This window comes from Helianthus annuus, chromosome 15, assembly GCF_002127325.2.
Source record: "Helianthus annuus cultivar XRQ/B chromosome 15, HanXRQr2.0-SUNRISE, whole genome shotgun sequence".
Lineage (NCBI taxonomy): Eukaryota > Viridiplantae > Streptophyta > Magnoliopsida > Asterales > Asteraceae > Helianthus > Helianthus annuus.
Window position 1 is genome coordinate 25,402,453 of NC_035447.2, and position 12,494 is coordinate 25,414,946.

General features: G+C 30.1%; 1 long non-coding RNA gene across 1 annotated transcript; it reads right to left on the reverse strand.

The window, feature by feature from the left end:
- Positions 1-4,045: 4,045 nt before the first annotated feature.
- LOC110902901 lies at positions 4,046-4,746 on the reverse strand. Its single transcript, XR_004880571.1, has 3 exons — positions 4,621-4,746; positions 4,454-4,532; positions 4,046-4,371 (listed from the first exon to the last, which is right to left on the reverse strand). It is a non-coding gene; the product is annotated as an uncharacterized LOC110902901 (long non-coding RNA).
- Positions 4,747-12,494: the final 7,748 nt, after the last annotated feature.

The window sequence follows — 12,494 nt, forward strand, 5'->3', positions numbered from 1 at the left end:
TCTTTCTTGGGGAATGGTCGACGGAAAATGCTAGCAACCTAAGGCGCATTCTTAGATGCTTCTACTTGGCATCGGGCTTGAAAGTGAATCTTGCCAAAAGTAGTGTTTACGGGGTGGGTATAAATCAACATGAGGTTCAAAGCATGGCAACGTTCCTTGGGTGCAAGTCTGGCAGTTTTCCGTTTAAGCATTTGGGTTTGGTGGTTGGTGCAAATATGAACTTAGTTAAAAATTGGAAGCCCATTATTGATTTATTCAAGAACAGGCTAGCTATTTGGAAAGCGAAACAACTCTCTTATGGAGGTAGGGTCACACTTCTAAAGTCGGTGTTGAATGCACTTCCAACATACTTCTTCTCCTTATATAAAGCCCCGAATCAAGTGATCGATGCTTTGGATAGATTGAGAAGAGTGTTTTTTTGGGGTGGATCTGAAGAGAAAGCGAAGATGAACTGGGTGGCCTGGGACAATGTTATTGCACCTATAGAATACGGTGGTTTGGGTTTTGGTTCGTTAAAGGATGCAAATCATGCTATGTTGGCAAAATGGTGGTGGCGTTTCAAGGTTGAAAACAAAGGACTTTGGAGGAGAGTGATTTGGGCCATACATCATAACTCTCGATCTTGGTCGGCTATCCCGGCGAAAATTTCTATGCCGGGTATATGGAAGCAAATAGTCAATATTCATCATTCGCTTCAGCAAAAGGGGATAGATCTCTTCAAAGCCATTAGAAATGTCGTGGGGAACGGGTCAAATACGTTATTTTGGTTGGACCTATGGATCGGGAACACTCCTTTTCACATCAGATTTCCAACTCTTTTCAGCTTAGAACGGCTGAAAATGTGTTATGTATCGGACCGTATCATCCGGGTCGGTGGGGGTCTGCACACTAGCTGGGACTGGACCAGACCCTTTGAGCAAGATCAAGAAATTGCTGAATTTTCGGAGTTGACGGACCTGCTGATTTCGGTCTCAATTTCGGAAAATCAGGATGTTCTCAGGTGGGGCTTAGATACATCGGCTGTATTCTCAGTTCGAAGTGTGAAATCAGTATTAAAAATTTGTAATAGGCTGCAGCCACATTACTCGTTCGTATGGAATAAGTGGGTGCCGAAAAAGGTGGGTTTTGTTGCTTGGCGAGCTGAAAAGGAGCGTCTTCCCACGAGGATGGCTTTGGCTCAAAGAAATATTCAAGTAAATTCGGATAGGTGCGCCATATGTGGAGACTATGCGGAGACGAGCGAGCATTTATTTGTATCATGTCACCTTGCACAAACGGTTTGGGCTCTTATTACACAATGGTGCAAAATACCCGTGTTTTTTGCCTTTGGCATAAAGGACATTCTAGATCTGCATTTATTCGTGAAAAGTTCTACAAAGAAAAAGAAGATTATCCAGGCCATTGTTCATGTCACATTTTGGAGTATTTGGGCTGCAAGAAACAAACTCATTTTTGATGGTTCCTATCCAGAGGTATCAAAGATTTTGGAGGAAGTGAAGGTTATGAGTTATCTATGGGTCAAAAATCGTTCAAAGGATGCTGCGATTACGTTGGAGAGCTGGAAAAGATTCGATGATTTCGGTTAAATTCGAGTAGGGTCCTGTATTGTTTTTTCTTGTTTTATGGTTGTTTGGTGTGCCGCTCTAGCCGGCTTGTATATTTTTGGTGTAGCTCCTTGCTAATTAATAAAACGTTTTTGTTGGCCGTTCAAAAAAAAAAAGAAGAAATTTTTTGAAAGAATAAAAAAGAAGAAGTTTCAACCAATAAGAATGCTTCATTTTACTTCATTTAATATTTGCATTTAATTTTAATATAAGGGTATATTTGTAAACTTACATAGATCATTCATTTGTAGTCTTCCTCTTTAATAGCTAATTACATTAAATTTGTAACTTATTTTTAAAAATATACTAGGTTTAAGATTAAAAAAAAATAGTTGTGCTATTTTTGCAATTGGATATTTTCATCGCAACATTAGCCGGCGACGATATATTACGTCACAAAAGACTGTAACCAGTACTCATTTCTTTAGTGGTATTATATTTATTCCTAATGTATTAAATGAGAAAGTAAATTTTTAGTTTAAAAAAAGGGTAAGTAGGTTATAGAAGTCGAATACTGCAATAAGTATACATTAATGTATGTTTAGACACCCTCAATTATTTTATTTAGATAGCTAGATTGTTATTGTAACTAGGGGGAACACCCGTGCGATGCACGACATGCATAATAGTTATTGTTTTTTTCCTGGAACGACGACTGATATAGATAGTGCGTGACACGGTATGAAAGTGCGAATATAGTATAGATTTTTAAAACAAAAACCGGTTTTTTTTAAAGTTAGCCGTTTGACCATAGTTATTTTGACCAAAGTCCACTTCTTGTTCAGCGCTTTGTGGTAGCACTACCAGTCAAAAAAAGGCCCAAAACGCCCGAGGGTACAGTGTTCCCCCGCGTTTTAAGACACTTTGAGAGAGGTTTGCGCCCCACCACATGTGGTCTCACAAAACTTCAATTCTATGGACGTGTGGTTTCTCAACCCTCTTCAAAAGACGTCACATTTTTCAAATTTTTTTATTTTTATTTTTTCTTTTTCATTGTTTTAGATGGTGTAAAATAGATGTTAAATATATATATTAGACTACATACACATACACATATAAATTCGGTTTTGACATCTAAAAGTCAAATTGCAGGTTTTGTTCCCTTTTATAGATAAGAAAGCAGTTTATTATTTATTACTAAAATGTTGTATTAACTTTATTCTGTAACATATTCTTTATAAACTATGCTTACCTTAACATAACCTAATAGCTATATTTCCTTATTAGAAGGCTCTTATAATTGAAAATTAGTACATATTATTACCTTGCTGGTGAACACATTTACTCTATGTTTAGGGAACAATTTGATTAGGTTGTTGATATTGAATTGAATATCACACCAAATTACAATAGCAGTTTATATTGCTACTATTCACCCAAATCAAGCACCTTAAATAAGTCAGTGTTTCTCTATATTCAAAAAACGAACTATAACTGACGATTATTAAATTGCAACAGTCAATTCAATCCAAATACTGCAATAGAAACATAAAATCTACCACAATTCGTTGGTTAATCACGTATAGTTCTTAATCGATTAGAATCAGAAAAAAAGAAATTGACTCACCGTAAATTAAAATCAGGAAGAAGGCGAACAAAGGGGCGGAGTTTTTCGAAATCAATGACCCCTGTCTTTCAGTGTTATTCCTTGAATGAGGTAAGCAAGACCCCATACTACAAACTACATACACATACATAAAAATTGGGTTCTATATTATTTGTATAAACACCGATTGGAAACCCTCACATTGCATTTGATGAAACCCTAATCAATATAAACACACACACTAACACTCACGAATCGAATCGAATTTATAAAAGGAAAAATTCGGGCTGTTTTTACCTCTTGCTGCTCCAAATCTTCATTACCATACATTATCTTCATTTTAGAGATATAGATATTGCACTTAAAGGTCTCAACCATCAAAATACGATCCAAGGGCTAAAAAGTGGTTCCTAATTATGCAATGGTTATCATTTGAACCTTATTCCATGAGACTTGAGGTAAGATGCAAAGAGCATTCTTTTGAGTTTTAAACCATCTGTAATTAAGTTCATTATTTAATCATTATTGTTGCAATTATTAGGTATTATAGATAATAATACCCCATGAAATTACCTTTTAGTAATTTTCGTTTCTAATTGGTTAGCATCTTTTAAGTTTTAAAACCATTTATAGTTATAATTAAATTCATAATAACGTTGATTAAGTTTTTTTATATTTAATTATTATTATTATTATTAATTTTATTTTTATTTCATATGATGTTCATCAACTATCTGATAAAATTGCAAAAAAGGTTGTAACCTTATTTGTATGATGTTTAGCAATTACTAAACCAAATAATAATGACTTAATTATAAAATTCAATCAAGTAATCGGTTACGGAGAACTTGAAATGGAAAAGCAATGTAAATATGAGGAAGGTGATGATGTTCAACTAAGTCAAATGATTTAATTCTTTATCAAGTATTTAACAATACTTAATTTATAAAGTTATCAATTTAATTGTATTTGTCAATTTATACTCATGTAGAAAGACTAATTCCCTTTACTAACTTCATTGAGTTGTTGTACTATAAGCATAATATGTTGCAATTATTTAAATTTGGTTGAAACCCTTGTGAAATGCTTTATACGATAGTATAGATAAACGCAATCAATTTAAATCTTTTGCGCGGGTTGAAAACATCCGAGCCCTTAAAGTTTGCTGCCCAATCCTGTCAAACAATACCTCCTCAAATATTTCCTCTGCATCTATATTACCTATATATAGTATCAATTAAATCACACAAAAGTATCATATGTTTAAAAAAAATAGTAAAGTAGAAATTAAAAAAGGAAATACCAATAGGCCAAATAAATGTCTATCTCCAAATGAATAACTTTTCTCGTATCCACCCTTTTACACCTCCATATACATGAAGCTGCAAAAAGGAAAAAGACTATAAATTTATGAACAATTAAACAATACATTGGTAAATGGTTCCAGATACTATAGTCATGCAAAGGTACCTTGATTAAGTATGAAGTGTCTGTTTTTTTGTATCCAATAACCTGTGTGTATACTTTATATGTAATATAAAATCATAATTTGAAAAAAAAAACCACTAAATCACCAAAAACATAATAAAACATCAATATAAACTCATAGATTATGTAAAAGAAAATTGTTATCCCATTTGAATATTTTAAGAAACAAACCAAATTTTTTTCGAATAAATGTTGAAATGGGTATAAAAGAACACACCTTTCCACCAAGATAAATAAATTTCATATCAACTTATCTCTTTCTTCTCGACTCTAACTCGCACAATAGTAGACAAAGGAGTTGATGTTGAGTGAAATGGTGAATTTATAGCAATGATAGGAGATTCCTTAATCGGTCAAATTTATTACATATTGATTGAAATTGGACCTTTGGAGTGCTTTTGCGGTTTATCCCAATAGGTTTTGTTTATTAATTGCATTTAAGAACCGAACTTATTATTGTATTATTATACTTAATTGTGATTATATTCTCATTTAATTATTTTTTATTTTTTAATATTAATGTAGAAAGACCATTTCACCACTTACTAACATCATTAAGTTGTTGTACCATAAGTATAAAAGATTGTAATTACTTTAATTTGGTTGGAATCCTTATGAAATGCTTTATAATATAGTATAGATATAGATAGATATAAATATAGATAATTATTTTTTAATATTAATGTAGAAAGACCATTTCACCCCTTACTAACATCATTAAGTTGTTGTACCATAAGTATAAAAGATTGTAATTACTTAAATTTGGTTGGTATCCTTATGAAATGCTTTATAATATAGTATAGAAGTATAGATGAGGTTCTAGCATTAATGTACTGTACTATATGTTAATATGGTGTTTCATGCATTGCTTTGTTGCAAATTGTGTTGTTTTATTTGTAAATTATTATTATTATTTATAATAATCTAATTAATTTAGCCAAAATCTTGTTAATAATATATTAGAATATATATATATAGTTATTTTAATACTTTTATTATTTTAATATTATAATAATAATTCCTTTTTTTACTGTTTAACTTTAATTTAATGATTTTTTAGTATCACGGGGTGGGATAAGCTTGGTGTCAACCGGTACTGAAATACCGGTACGGTCTTGTTTGGTATCGGTACAAATAGTAATTTTAATAATATATATAGTTTTTTATATATTTTTATTATTTTAATATTATAATAATAATTCTTTTCTTTACTTTTTAACTTTAATTTAATGATATTTTTATGATACTTATGATCTTTCGGTTTAAATTTTATCTTAATCTATTAAATTCTGATACTAATATCATGGATAAGTTCTTAATATTTGATATCATTTGGATCCCTTTACCTATTTTTTTATTATATGTTTTCTTTGAAAATATATTGTTGTCTTTTTATTACGAATTATATTTGAGCTACTTTTAATATATTAGTTACTTCGAAATTTAAATTTATGGTTACGTTGTCAAAGATCATTTTATAGAATAATCATAAGTTTGGAATAATTATCTTTAAACCAATTATTAAAACAAATTAAGATCAAAGTTAACTTTAAACTAATCTACCTTTATCTATAATATATTATTTAGTATAATGTGTTATTGATGATATTAATTTTAATGATTATTGATATATAATTATTTTATTTTATTTTTTATCTTATCTCTTATTTATTTAATATAAATTAAATGCAATTAATAGGATTTTTATAGGATGATGCATTTAAAACAACCATAAATTTTGGTTTTAAAATAGAACATATAACTAAACTTTAGAATATATATAGATATTAATGTAGAAAGACCATTTCACCACTTACTAACATCATTAAGTTGTTGTACCATAAGTATAAAAGATTGTAATTACTTTAATTTGGTTGGTATCCTTATGAAATGCTTTATAATATAGTATAGATATAGATAGATATAAATATAGATAATTATTTTTTTTATTTTTTAATATTAATGTAGAAAGACCATTTCACCCCTTACTAACATCATTAAGTTGTTGTACCATAAGTATAAAAGATTGTAATTACTTAAATTTGGTTGGTATCCTTATGAAATGCTTTATAATATAGTATAGAAGTATAGATGAGGTTCTAGCATTAATGTACTGTACTATATGTTAATATGGTGTTTCATGCATTGCTTTGTTGCAAATTGTGGTGTTTTATTTGTAAATTATTATTATTATTTATAATAATCTAATTAATTTAGCCAAAATCTTGTTAATAATATATTAGAATATATATATATAGTTATTTTAATACTTTTATTATTTTAATATTATAATAATAATTCCTTTTTTTTACTGTTTAACTTTAATTTAATGATTTTTTAGTATCACGGGGTGGGATAAGCTTGGTGTCAACCGGTACTGAAATACCGGTACCGTCTTGTTTGGTATCGGTACAAATAGTAATTTTAATAATATATATAGTTTTTTATATATTTTTATTATTTTAATATTATAATAATAATTCTTTTCTTTACTTTTTAACTTTAATTTAATGATATTTTTATGATACTTATGATCTTTCGGTTTAAATTTTATCTTAATCTATTAAATTCTGATACTAATATCATGGATAAGTTCTTAATATTTGATATCATTTGGATCCCTTTACCTATTTTTTTATTATATGTTTTCTTTGAAAATATATTGTTGTCTTTTTATTACGAATTATATTTGAGCTACTTTTAATATATTAGTTACTTCGAAATTTAAATTTATGGTTACGTTGTCAAAGATCATTTTATAGAATAATCATAAGTTTGGAATAATTATCTTTAAACCAATTATTAAAACAAATTAAGATCAAAGTTAACTTTAAACTAATCTTCCTTTATCTATAATATATTATATAGTATAATGTGTTATTGATGATATTAATTTTAATGATTATTGATATATAATTATTTTATTTTATTTTTTATCTTATCTCTTATTTATTTAATATAAATTAAATGCAATTAATAGGATTTTTATAGGATGATGCATTTAAAACAACCATAAATTTTGGTTTTAAAATAGAACATATAACTAAACTTTAGAATATATATAGATATTTTTTCAAAAAATAAAAAAATTAATTTAGAGTGTAGGACACTTGGTGTGTAGGATAAATTACGAGTTGTGTAGGATAAATTTAAATATGTGTATGATAAATTTCGAAATGTGTAGAATAACTTTTTATGTGTGTAGGAAAAAAAATTAGTGTACGGAATGATAATCTTTATGAGTAATTAATTACTTAAAGATAGTAATAAATGAGATAAATGAAAAACTACTTAACAATTTACAATTGTACTCTTTGTTCTTTTTCTTCTCAATTAAATTTTCTTCTCAAATGAACTTCCCCATATATATATATATATATATATATATATATATATATATGTATATATAGGGAGGGGCTCATGCGAGAACCACCCTTATTGTGAGAACCTTGAGAACCAATGTGAACACAACCTAAAATAGCTAAAAAAACTTAACCCCCCCACCCCCCCCCCCAAAAAAACCTAAACCCCCCACCCCCCCCCCCCAAAAAAAACCCTAAACCCCCCCCAAGCTAAATGCTAAAAAGAACCTAACCCCCCCCCCCCCCCCACCAAGCTAAAATGCTAAAAACTAAACCCCCAAAAAACCTAAAAAAATCTAAAAAAAAATCTAAAAAAATCAAAAAAAATCTAAAAATTTTTTTTTGAATTTTTTAATATTTTTCGTGTTAAAATCGCTACTTTTAGAAGCCAAAAAAAAATTTTTTTTTTTTAAAAAAATTTTTTTTTTGGCTTCGAAAAGTAGCGATTTTTTTTATAAAAAATATTAAAAAATTCAAAAAAAAAAATCTTTTGTGTGATTTTTAGCTATTTTTAGGCATTTTTGGTGTGTTCACATTGGTTCTCGCAGTTCTCACAATAAGAGGTGGTTCTCGCATGATCTCCTCCCTATATATATATATATATATATATATATATATATATATATATTGGGTTCATTTCAGAACTTTAAATAATTGCAGAACTTTCAGAACTCCTAATAAACAATCATTTTATATATATATTTTTGTATTTATGGTCTTTTTATCTTCTATTATATGTATTTTTATGATTACATATGTTAAAAGTAGTTTACATATGTTTAATAGCCAAATTATATATATGTGTAATAACTAATTACATATATGTAAAAAAACTAGTTTACATATGTGTAATTATAAAATTACATATAAAAATTGATAAAATTACTCTGAACATGTATGTAATCATAAAAATACACATAATAAATGATAAAATTATCCAAAACATAAAAATATATAAATAAAAAGATTGTTTATTAGGAGTTCTGTAAATATTTATAGTTCTGAAATGATCCTGGTCCTATATATATATATATATATATATGTATATATATATATATATATAGGGGGCTGCTAGAATGAGAACCACCCCGAGTTGTAAGAACCGCGAGAACTACACCCCACGGAGCGCCGTTCGCCATGATTTTTTTTTACAAGTAGATGTGTGTATTATAAACACAGCCGTAAAAAATCATGGCGAACGGCGCTCCGTGGGGTGTAGTTTTTTACACCACAAGTTTGGTGTTTTTTAATTTTTTTTCTTTTTTCTTTTTTTTTTCACCAAACTTGTGGTGTAAAAAACTACACCCCACGGAGCGCCGTTCACCATGATTTTTTACGGCTGTGTTTATAATATACACATCTACTTGTAAAAAAAAAATCATGGCGAACGGCGCTCCGTGGGGTGTAGTTCTCGCGGTTCTTACAACTCGAGGTGGTTTTCATTCTAGCGGCTCCCTATATATATATATGTGTATATATATATATATATTTGTGATTTGTGTGTATCATTTTTAATGAAATGACTAGAGACCAACATTAACAACGTTTGGTCTAACATCCAAACCTGCCATTTAAGTAATTAGAATTGAAATCCAACATCAATAGTCCATTATCCAATACTTAAATGTCAATTTGAGTAATTGAGTCAAAATTTCAAATACTAAAATGTGAAGTGTCGATCAATACTCAAGTCTCAACCTGTCATTTGATTCAGAAGTGCAAGAACCTAATCAAAACCCCCCATTGGCTATCGTTATTCGATTTCTCCATCGTCACTCGCCAAGACGCCAACTCATCAGTGTTTTGCTTCAATCGATTCATTCAATTTCAAACTTCCGATAGAACAAGGGTATGTTTCAATCGGTCGACGATTTATCTTCCGACTTAGTTAATCTCAATAGAACTAGTTGAGTGTTTTTGTATTCCTTGTTATTTGTTAAACTTTTACTTGTGTTCTATTGGACGAAACATCAGTGACGAAAACTGCACTTCATTCTTATAACTAGCACTCTCATCCTCACTTTCCTTGTTTATTCTGCGACGCTCGATACTTGCTCGACGTTCGTACGAAAAATGCTCAGATCGGAAGACGCTCGCTCGACTTTGGCTCGGTTGGAAAAATGCTCAGTTCGGTTCGGATCGGTTTATAAACGAACCGAGTATGAGCAAAGTCCTGATTGGTTCGGTTCAGCTCAGCTCGTAAACAGCCCTTTCCCTTAGAGAAAAATTTGTTTTTGACAACAAAAATAAAATTTGAAAATATTATTGTTCACGAGTTATTGTCAACATGTGATATTTTGAATTCTTTAAATGTCTTCGTCATCATCATGGTTGTATATTATAACCATTATTTTTACATATATCAAATTCAAATTTTGTTTTAAAATTTAGAGTTAACTTTTATTTTGTTTTCTCTGGTTTGATCGTTTTAAAGGATTTTTTCCTATGGTTTAAAAAGTGTCATTTTCGTCCTTAATGTTTCCATTTTGTTACCAGTTTGCTCCCCGACTCTTAATTCAGTTAAATCATTCAATTAAAGGTAAGAGTATTTCGATAATTTTATATATCAGTACTTAATTTATTATTAGTTCCTTAAATTCAAGATTTATATATATATATAGGGAGCCGCTAGAATGAGAACCACCTCGAGTTGTAAGAACCGCGAGAACTACACCCCACGGAGGGGCGTTCGCCGCGATTTTTTTTTACAAGTAGATGTGTGCATTATAAACACGGCCGTAAAAAATCACGGCGAACGCCCCTCCGTGGGGTGTAGTTTTTTACACCTCAAGTTTGGTGAAAAAAAAAGAAAAAAGAAAAAAAAATTAAAAAACACCAAACTTGAGGTGTAAAAAACTACACCCCACGGAGGGGCGTTCGCCGTGATTTTTTACGGCCGTGTTTATAATGCACACATCTACTTGTAAAAAAAAATCGCGGCGAACGCCCCTCCGTGGGGTGTAGTTCTCGCGGTTCTTACAACTCGAGGTGGTTCTCATTCTAGCGGTCCCCTATATATATATATATATATATATATATATATATATATATATATATATATATATATATATATATATATATATATATAATAAACTTGCACCAACTCCACCACACCCTCTCTATACTTGATCTCTCTCTCTCTTCTCCACCACCAACAACCATCACCACAACCTGCCACCAACACCAAAGCAGCACCTGCAACCAAAAACAACATCCATCACCACACAAATCAGATGAAACAATGCTAGATCTGAACCACATCGCAACTCAACAACATCTTGCCCAAACCCTCTTCCCCGTACCCTTGCACCGCCACTAGTATAAAACCATTTTTTTTGTGGTGTTTTAGAATACAAAGCACCAAATAACCAGACTACCACACTAATAAATAAACACACCACCAAAAATAGATTACAAAGCACAATTAAATGCTTAGAAGTTATACAGCACCATTAAATTGATTTTTTGAGGGTGAAGTTGTTAATAGCATCATTAAATTGATTTTTTGAGGGTGAAGTTGTTAATAGCATCGCTAAATTGATTTTTTTGAGGGTGAACTTGTTAATAGCACCAACAAAGTGAACTAATCAAAATATTTTGTTAGCCATCACATGGATAATAATCCTATGGTTTTCAATTACTCTCATCCTATTCAATCAATGGATCAAATTAAGCCTCCAAAAACACAACCTTTATACCCACATATATATACAGACACAATGTTAAAATCAAATTCTTTTTTAGAGAGAGAAATATGTTAAGGAGGAGCAAAGCATCACCAAAAAGTTTTCCGGAACAGCTTCCACAGTATCAAGAAACTGGCGATGTGGCATAAAGTGTATCAATGGCCTTATCTATGAAGAGACACGAGATTTTTGAAGATCTTTTTTGATGATTTTATGCGTGATGCCATCAAATACGCCGAAGATACTCGCCGGAAAACTATTACGGCGATGGACGTCATTTATGCTTTGAAGTGCCAAGGATCACTATATTGATTTGGTTTGATTGTATGTGTTTAAATTGTTATTTTAGGAAATGACTTTATAGAAATCATGTTTGTATCTCATTCTTTGTAGCTTCCCAATGAACATGTAATTTTATTTCATTATGCTTGTAAATTTAATACATTTTTTGTTTATATAGTTTTTTGTTTTATTTTCCTTTGTATTAGAACTTGGATGTTTTATAATAAATAAAACTAAAAAACATTTGTTCAAATAATGCATATTTTTCCTTTTTATATTTTATTTTTTAAAATATAATTGATTTTTTGGTGGTGTGTTTAAAGATTTATTGGTGGACTAATTTGGTTTCTATGATTGATTTTTTGGTGGTGTTTAGAAATTTAGTGGTGGACTGATTTGGTTTCTATTATTAATTTTTTGGTGATGTGTTTAGAGAGTTAATGGTGCTCTTATTGAACAGTACCAACAAATCCCATTAATTGGTGGTATATTTGTTGGTGCTCTCTCAAAAAGGCGTAAATCCTAG